The 8,461-nt window shown below is 38.1% G+C and overlaps 1 pseudogene; it reads right to left on the bottom strand.

The window, feature by feature from the left end:
* Positions 1–276: 276 nt before the first annotated feature.
* Positions 277–1,619, bottom strand: LOC109450631 (elongation factor 1-alpha 1; annotated as a pseudogene).
* Between the last annotated feature and the right edge of the window lie 6,842 nt (positions 1,620–8,461).

The raw sequence follows: 8,461 nt of genomic DNA on the forward strand, positions 1-8,461 counted from the left end.
TGTTTTAATGGGTCTCAAAATTCTGTGACAGATTTTTAGTCAAGTTGTTTCCATTAAAAAGTACTGGTTTTAAAAACTAATAACTTAAAAATGGCCACACATAAAAAAACCAAATGGTCCACAAAACATTCTCTTTTCCTTCTGAAGATTTTACGATGCATTGTAATCATTAACCAGTCTTTCACTGTAAAACTTAAATGGCCAATTGAGACAGAGTTCTAAGACTGTTCTTCCACCACTGATTAAGACTGGGGTGGCGGGTACTGGGGATAATATTCATTTAGCCTTCTGAGCTTTCTGGGTAGACTTGGTCACCTTGCCAGCTCCAACTGCCTTCTTGTCCACTGCTTTGATGACACTCACAGCAACTGTCTGTCTCATGTCACGAACAGCAAAACAGCCCCAAGGAGGGTAGTGAGAGAAGCTCTCAATGGACATGAGCTTGCCAGGAACAGTATCGATGGCAGCATCACCAGATTTCTAAAACTTCGGGCCATCATCCAGCTTTTTCCCTGATAGACAATCAATCTTCTTCAGCTCAGCAAATTTGCAAGCAGTGTGAGCTGTGTGACAATTAAGCACAGGTGCATATCTGGCATTTGGCCTGGGTGGTTCAGGATAATCACCTGAGCCATGAAGACACCTGCTTCCATTGGTGGATCATTTTGCTGTCACCAGCCACACTGCCACAATGTACATCTTTGACAGACACATTCTTGACATTGAAGCCCACATCGTCCCTAGGAAGAGCTTCACTCAAAGCTTCATGGTGCATTTCAACAGACTTTACTTCAGTTGTAACATTGACTGGAGCCAAGGTGACCACCATATCGGGTCTGAGAACACCAGTCTCCACTCGGCCCACAGGGACAGGACCAATACCACCAAGTTTGTAGACATCCTGGAAGGGCAGATGCAAAGGTTTGTCAGTTGGACGAGTTGGTGGCAGGATGCAATTCTGAGCTTCAAGCAGCGTGGTTCCACTGGCACTGCCATCTTTACGGGTGACTTTCCATCCGTGAACCAAGGCATGTCAGCACTTGGCTCCCGCATGTGGTCACCATTCCAACCAGAAATTAGCACAAATGTAGGTGCCGACTTCCTTAACGATTTCCTTGTCTCTCTTCTGCCTGTCAGGCAGCTCAGTGGAATCCATTTTGCTAACACCAATGATTAGTTGTTTCACACCCAGTGTGTAAGCCAGAAGGGCATGCTCACGGGTCTGCCCATTTTTGGAGACATCCGCTTCACATTGACCAACCCCAGCAGCAACAATCAGGACAGCACAGTCAGCCTGAGATGTGCCTGGAATCATGTTTTTGATAAAAGTCCCCGTGTCCTGGCACATCAGTAATGGTCACATAATACTTGCTGGTCTTGAATTTCCGCAGGGAAGTATCAATGGTGATGCCACATTCACATTCAGCTTTCAGTTTATCCAAGACCCAGGCATACTTGAAGGAGCCCTTTCCCATCTCAGCAGCCGCCTTCTCAATTTTTTCAATGGTTCTTTTATTGATCCCATCACATGTGTAGATCTGATGACCAGAACGGGTAGACTTGCCCACATCTATATGTTCAGTGATGACAATGTTGGTATGAGTCTTTTCCTTTCCCATTTTGGCTTAGATTTAGCAGTGGTATTCATGACACCTGTGTTCTGGAGGCAAACCCATCGCGAAAAAGCTGATCAAGTCTTAATATGTGCCTTTCCTCATAGTAGGGAATCATCCCCACCCTCTCTTAAAAGAAGATTAAGGCACACTTAGAGCCATCTGGAAGAAGATGCTGGTTGATTAGGGTTCAGTCTCTCTCCTTAGAGAACAGCTTACACAAAATTACACTGAATAGTTTCAGAATCAAGCTGCTTTTCCCTTTTCCTTTTACAATATGTGCTTTACAGAATGCATAGTGATCTCTCTTAAGACATTTTTCTCTTTTATTTCCTGGTCTCTTTCTGACAGAAATTCTTTTCTTTGCAGAGAAATAAGGCTTTTCTTTCATTGCCTCTATTCCCTTGATGACATGAAGTATTCAATCACAACCAATTTACAGATAATGTTGTGCTAGTTTCTTGTGTGTGTTTGTCAGTTTCGTCACCTGTGCCAGATTGTCAAATGCATGCCCTAGATAATGTCGATACCTTAGTCAACAAGTTTCATCGTGCTTCTAAATGGAAATGTTCTGGAAATTTTCCTCTCGGCTCTTTTTTTCTTGCCTGTGTCTTTTTGGAAGACAGAATTGGATGTCCTTTGCCTGGCCAGTGCCTCATGTTCCGTAGTCCTTCCGGTTACAGAGTTAACCCTGTTAGCTATTTGTTCAATCAGTTTGTGAACAAGGTGTCAAATTAATTCCCTAAGTCGCTGTAAGCGATTAGCTGGGAAATGCAGAAGAGAACAAAGCAAAGCTTCCATCACCAGGTCAGAAATGTGTCTTATTAGTATCTGTCTGCTGAGCTGAAGCTCATTGGGTGGTTTCTGCTTTCACCTTTAAAGGAAATAAAAAATTCAAATGATAGGAAATGCTGCTCAGAGTCTAGCAATCCAATTTTTCAGCATCATTTGGGTAAAGGAGCTTGATAAATTTTACTTCCAAGTGCGGGTTGGGATAATTTTGGTTTTGGTGTGGGGAGGGACAGGCAGAGGGGAAGAGTTTAGTGCTAGTTTTGTTGATCTCGTCAATATTAGTGACCTAAATTACTTTGCTAAAAATAAAGTGAAAGATAAGGAACAAGGTAGTTTCAGACTGCAGGTTTCTAATCTCAGATCTCTATCCACATTTTTATGCAGCCAGACTCTCGTTTTTTCTCTTTGTCTTAGTCAATAGCAGGAACTGTGTGGGTGTGCTTGTTGGCTCTCTCTCAATAAGCTGACAACCATAACAGAAAAGCTGGCATGGCCCTAAATTGTGACATCAAGACGGCACCTAGTTCTCTCATCAGCCAATGCTCAGGAGGTGGGAGACAGCTGTGGTTGGGACAAAAGTTACAGGTGAAAGTACTGGGTTCTATGGTCTCCACGCAGGGCTGACCTCATGGGCCTGTGATGACAGGCCATCACTGAAAACGATCCTGTGCCTGGTTTCACACGCTGCTGTTGCCTTCTTGAAATTTTTCATCATTTTTGAAGAAGGGGCCTTACATTTCATTCTGTGCTGGGCCCAGATATTTATGTAGCCAGTTCTGTCTTCAAGACGTATTGTTGAGACAAAAGAGCATTGCAGAAAATTGTGTCTAGCATATGTTTAAAAAACAACAACAAAACAGCTCTATGTACCTATGCTTTAAATCACTGCTATTCCCCTCCCTCACCCCACACACTTAAGTGTGTACTGAGATACAATTTTGAGTTGTAGTTAAGAGTAGGGCTCTATAGCTAGATTTCCTGGGTTTGAAATTTACCACAGGAAAGTTGTTACATCTTTTGGTACCTCAGCATCCTCATCTATAACATGGGTAAAAATAGTGCCTATCTCATAGAATTGATGTAAGGATTAAGTGATGTAATAAATGGAAAGTCCTTAGAGCACAGCCTGGCCCTTAATAATGAGAGGTTATCTATTAGGTTATTATTATTATAATTTAGATTATGTTACTATATTTAATTAGATTATTTCTGGAAGGCTATATTATAAACTATTAAGAGTGGTTCCCTTTAGACAAAGGGACTAGGGAACAGTAGGAGCAGAAGTGAATTTTACTCAAACTTACATAATTTTTCTATAAGAAAAGCTATACAAACTATAAATAAAAATAAGGCAAATATTTATTTTTAATGCTGAGAAATACTAAAAAGTTAAGAAAAATAAAATATTTTAATTAACACACCTCTGAAACACATGGCCCCATTTTTGCTGTATAATCTTTGCCTCATTATGTGACAAATTTATAATATTGTTTTCTATGAGAAAATAAAAATATTTCTATTTGTTGTGAGAATAAAAAGATAATTCAGATTTTTTCTGTATGTATAGTTTTAATCAATGTCATTGAGTATAATTAACATACCATAAAATTTATCATTGTGAGTGCACATGGTTTGGTGATTTTTGGTAAATTTATATAGTTGTACAACATATTTTAAAACGTTTTTATCAACCCAGAAAGTTCTTTCATGCCCACTTGTATTAGTTTTGTTAAATTCTTTAGTGTTTTATTCTTTTTGATACTATTATCAATGGAATTTAAAATTTTAATTTCTGATTATTTGCGGCTGGTATTTCATACAATTAATTTTAAAAATTGATTTTGCAGCCTGCATCCTTGCTAAACTCGCTAAGTTATGGTAGTTTTTTTAAAAAAATGTATTTCTTATGATTTTGTACATAAGGGATCTGTCGAATAAAGTTTTATTTTCTCCTTTCCAGTTTGCGTGCCTTAAATTTTTTATTCCTGCATTACTGCACTGGCTAGAAACTCCAGTAAAATGTTGAATAGAAGTGGTGAAAGTGGACATCCTTATTTTTCCTTTTCTTAAGGGGAAAGCACTCAATCTTTTACCACTAAGTATGATGTTAGTGGTAAGTTTTCTTGTTTTTAATGCCATTAACAGTTTGTGAAAATTCCCTTTTATTCCTCATTCATTGAGAGCTTTTATCATGAATGCGTGTTGGATCTTGTCAAATATTTTTGCTGCGTCTACTGAGATGATCATGTATGTCTGTCTTTTAATCTTCTGATAAATACTAATCAATTTTCAGATGTTAAACCAAACTTGCAATCCTTGGTGTAATTCCTTTTTAAATGTTGCTGAATTTGATTTGCTAATATTTTGTGGAAGACTTTTGCATCTACGTTCATGAGGAACATTGTCTTATGGTTTTCATTTCATGTAATGCTTTCGTCTGGTTTTGATGTCAGGGTAATACTGAACTAATAGAATGAGTCAGTAAGTATTCCCTCTATTTTCGTAATGAATTTGAGTATCATTTCTATTTATTTACTTGTTTGTTTCAGGTATACAAAACAACATAATTAGCCATTTACACCCCTCATAAAGTGATAACCCCACCAAGTCTACTACTCCTCTGACATCATATAGAGCTGTTACAATACCATTGACTACATTCCCTATGCTGTACTTTACATCCCGTGACCATATATATGTATTTAATGATACCTGACATTCAATATTATTTTATATTAGTTTAGCTTCAGGTGTACAATGTAGTGGTCAGGCATTTATATAATCTATGAAGTGATCCCCTCGATAAGTCCAGTACCCATCTGACACCACAGTCTTTACAACATTTTTTATTATATTCCCCATGCTGTATTTCACATCCCTGTGACAATCCTGTGACTACCAATTAGTACTTCATAATCCCTTTACCTTCATCTTGCCCATCCCCCAACCCCCTCCCATCTAGCAACCATCAGTTTGTTCTCTGTGTCTATGAGTCTGTTTGTTTTGTTTACTCATTTCTTCTGTTCTCTAGATTCCACATATAAGTGAGATTATATGGTATTTGTCTTTCTCAGTCTGACTTATTTTACTTAGCATAATATCCTCTAGGCCCATCTATGTTGTTGCAAATGGTAAGATTTCATTCTTTTTTATGGCAAGGTAATACTCCATTGTATAAATGTACCACAATTTCTTTATCCAATCGTCTAATGATAGGCATTTTGGTTGTTTTCATATCTTGGCTATTGTGAATAGCGCAGCAGTAAACGTAGGGGTGCATATATATTTTTAATACCCAAAGCAATATATAGAGTCAATGCAATCCCTATCAAAATACCAATGGCATTTTTCACAAAACTAGAACAAATAATCCTAAAATTTATATGAAACCATAAAAGACCCCGAAGTGCCACGGCAATCGTGAGAAAGAAAAAAGCTGGAAGTATCATGATACCTGACATCAAATCATACTATAAGGCTATAGTAATCAAACAGCATGGCATTGGCATAAAATAGACACACAGATCAATGGAACAGAATAGAGAACCCAGAAATAAATCCATTCCTATATGGTCATATAACAAAGGAAGAATATACAGTGGGGTAAAGACAGTCTATTCAATAAATGGTGCTGGAAAAACTGGACAAATACATGCAAAAAATGAAACCTGACCACTTGTTTATGCCATATACAAGAAAAAACTCAAAATGGATTGAAGATATAATGTAAGACCTGAAACCATAAAACTTCTAGAAGAAAATATAGGAAGTAAATGCTCAGACATTACCCTTAGTAATATTTTTACTGATATATCTCCTCTGGCAAGGGAAACAAAAGAAAAAATAAACAAATGGGAGTGCATCAAACTAAAATGTTTCTTCACAGCAAAGGAAACCATCAACAAAACAAAAAGACATCCTGCTAAAGAAGGTATTTGTCAATGATACATTGATAAAGGGTTAATATCCAAAATTTATAAAAAACTCATACACCACCAAAAAAATTAAACGATTCCATTAAAAAACGGGCAGAGCACCTGAATAGACATCCCTCCAAAGAGGGTATTTTTTCTTTCTTTAGTATTTGAGAAAATTCACCAATGAAGCCATCTGGACTCGGACTTTTCTTTGAGGAGAGATGATTACTTACCAATTTAATTTCTTAACTTGTTGTAGGTCTAGTCCGATATTCCATTCTTGAGAGGATGTATAAAACACGTGACTTACACACTGTCTGTACTCATTAGTTTCAGAACTGCTACATATTTGTGATTTACAAATTGAGGAATTCTGATAAATTCTGTTTTGTGTAATTCCCATCCAAAAAGGGGGAAAAAAACCCTGCAGAACATTTTTTAATTGCATACACTGTATGACTGAGTATATTCCTGACAAGAGACAACTTCGGTTGTGCCTAGATATCGGTGCAAACAGAAATTCTATTTATAATTCTACTTGTTTGCTGTCTGTAAGAATTTGCCACAGACTAGCTCCTGGTTCCATATAACTCATAATTAGTTTCACTTCCACAATACATACACCTCGAGGGCTGGGAGCTAGGTTCTCTGGCACATCTTCACATAATATGAGCTCTGATCGGGATAACTTTGGGTCGTACCACGTGTGCTGGAAAAATGGTCAGTAGGATTACTTGAAGTCAATTCTACTTTGAGACTGCTAGCAATGATGTACCTATGTACAGAAGTGATTGTAAGGCACATGAAAACGTACTCCACTGAATCCAAGATGAAAGCATTCCCTGCTCAAGCTCTCCTTAGCTGGGACCCTAAAATGCCTATGGCCAATCCAATGCCAGTAAGAAGAGAGAAAGCATGATCAAGTAGGACTGGAAAGGAAGTTTTCTATACTAATTTGTGATTAAATTATCTAAGTTTTGCAAATATTATAAAAATGTTGGCTGTGTGAACATATGCTGGGTCCCTCTAAGAGTCTTGAAAGGGGTCCATGCAAATGAGGGGGCTCTGAAGCTTACTTAATGAGGTTCATGGTAAGTGATAAATCAACCTCTGGGTGAAAGAAAGACTCCAAAAAGTGCGGGGTTCCAAAACTTCCTCTCAGTATCTTACAAGGTGTGCAACTAATTTATTAAATAAATCTCCTGGGCTTTAACTTTCTCATGTGAAATAAAATTAGCAACAGTGATTGTTGACATTTATTAACCACTTCCTGCATGCTATGCACTTTAAGTGCATTATCTCAATTCTCACAACCTTTTGAAATAGGCTTTATCAAAAATCCCCATTTTACAATTAAGGAAACTGGGTAACTTTCCTGAAACGTACTAATGATTACCTCATATCATTGTCCTGAGCTGTTAATGTGAAAATAAATAATAAATGTCCTGTATACTCTGAAACATTACACCAGTCCCCATCAGAGAGAGCCCTTATAAGCGTGAGAAATTCATCAGCTCACCTGCAGGGCAGGGGACCATTAAGTGGCCAATCAGACTGAGCAAAGTCAGGTCCTGGAGTGTCGCCAGCCCACCATTACTGCTCATCAAGGTACAAGTGCAGCGGGCAGGATAATGGACGACTGCACACCGTATCGTGCAATCGTTTTCAAACATTACTCAACATAAGAATCATGACAAGGGAATTGTGCTTGTTGAAAGTAAACATTACTGGAACTTATCTCCAGATATTCTGATCCAGTTGGTTCAGGACTGGGCTCCAGGATCTGCATTTTTATTAAGTATGCTGGGTGACTTTGATATAGGGGTTCTTGGGTTATAGATTAAGCTCAGAGGAACTGGCGCTTAGAGGAGGAAGCTACTAGCCTACCTGGTGTTTTGCTGTTGTTGTTTCTTTCCCTTTGTTTTTATATCCCAACCTCAAAAAGAGAGAGAAAAAAAATGTTTATCCTACTTACTTGCTGATGCATCTAGGACTTTAATCCCACTGCTAAAGGTGATCTTGCATTGTTACATATTATCTGTATTTTACTGTGAGTGAGGTTCATGTGTTTTCTTGTCAGGGCAGGTTTTGATAGGAAGAGAGTATGAGAACACCAGGCCTCTGCAACTGATGAGATTT

Source organism: Rhinolophus sinicus, linkage group LG04, assembly GCF_036562045.2.
Source record: "Rhinolophus sinicus isolate RSC01 linkage group LG04, ASM3656204v1, whole genome shotgun sequence".
Lineage (NCBI taxonomy): Eukaryota > Metazoa > Chordata > Mammalia > Chiroptera > Rhinolophidae > Rhinolophus > Rhinolophus sinicus.